Raw genomic sequence first — 591 nt, 5'->3', positions numbered from 1 at the left:
CAAAAACTAAAAATAAGAGATACTATTTGATCCAGCAATCCCACTCCTGGGCATATGTCTGGAGAAACCATAATTCAAAAAGATACACATACCTGAATGTTCATTGTAATGTTGTTTACAATAGCCAGGACAAGGAGGCAATGTTAATGCTCATCAACAGAGGAACAGCTAAAAGAAGATGTGGAACATACATACAAAATTTTACTCACTCATAAAAAATGAATGAAACTATTCCATTTGAAGCAACATAGGTGGACCTAGTGATTGCCCTACTGAGTGAAGTAAGTCAGAGAAAGACAAATTTCATATGATTTGGCCTATATGTGGCATCTAAAAGAACAAAGAGTACAAATGAACATCTAGAAAACAAATAGAGTTACAGATCTGGAAAATAAACTTATGGTTACCACAGGGTAAGGAAGAGAGAGAGATAAATTGAAAGATTGTGATTGACATATATACACTACCGTATATAAAACAGATAACTAGTTAGGACCTACTGTATAGCAAACAGAGCTCTACTCAATACTATTTAATGGTCTATATGGGAAAAGAATCTAAAAAAGTGGATATATGAATTGGTGTGTGTAT

At 33.7% G+C, this 591-nt stretch overlaps 1 protein-coding gene across 1 annotated transcript in view; it reads right to left on the bottom strand.

The window, feature by feature from the left end:
- Nucleotides 1-591, bottom strand: part of LOC104980959 (THO complex subunit 2-like) — a gene marked incomplete at both ends in the record, with an annotated part of 113276 nt that overhangs the window by 48384 nt on the left and 64301 nt on the right.

Source organism: Bison bison, unplaced genomic scaffold (assembly GCF_000754665.1).
Source record: "Bison bison bison isolate TAMUID 2011002044 unplaced genomic scaffold, Bison_UMD1.0 scf7180017864508, whole genome shotgun sequence".
Classification (NCBI taxonomy): Eukaryota; Metazoa; Chordata; class Mammalia; order Artiodactyla; family Bovidae; genus Bison; species Bison bison.
The sequence above is the reverse complement of the archived record's forward strand: the minus strand, read 5'-3'. Positions and strand labels throughout refer to the sequence as shown.